The sequence below is a fragment of the Penaeus monodon genome, chromosome 23 (genome assembly GCF_015228065.2).
Source record: "Penaeus monodon isolate SGIC_2016 chromosome 23, NSTDA_Pmon_1, whole genome shotgun sequence".
NCBI lineage: Eukaryota > Metazoa > Arthropoda > Malacostraca > Decapoda > Penaeidae > Penaeus > Penaeus monodon.
This window is the reverse complement of record NC_051408.1, coordinates 29423677-29423942: the sequence shown is the minus strand read 5'-3', so window position 1 is coordinate 29423942 and position 266 is coordinate 29423677.

The window sequence follows — 266 nt, the reverse complement described above, 5'->3', positions numbered from 1 at the left end:
CACAGCTCGATAACAATGCTAGCTGTTTATTCCTAAAATCACCTTGCATCTCCGTTCGCGAGTGTCTTGAGGGCCTACACTACTCATCAGAGGTCTCAAACTTGGAACACTACAATAATACTCTGCTTCTCATCGCGCTCAATTACCTACCGTTTCAATTATCTCGAAAATTATCATTATATTTAACATATCTTATCATATCTCTATTTATTCTATATTCTTTCTTACTCATTCGATCTTGCCTCTCATCAATTCATCTATATATC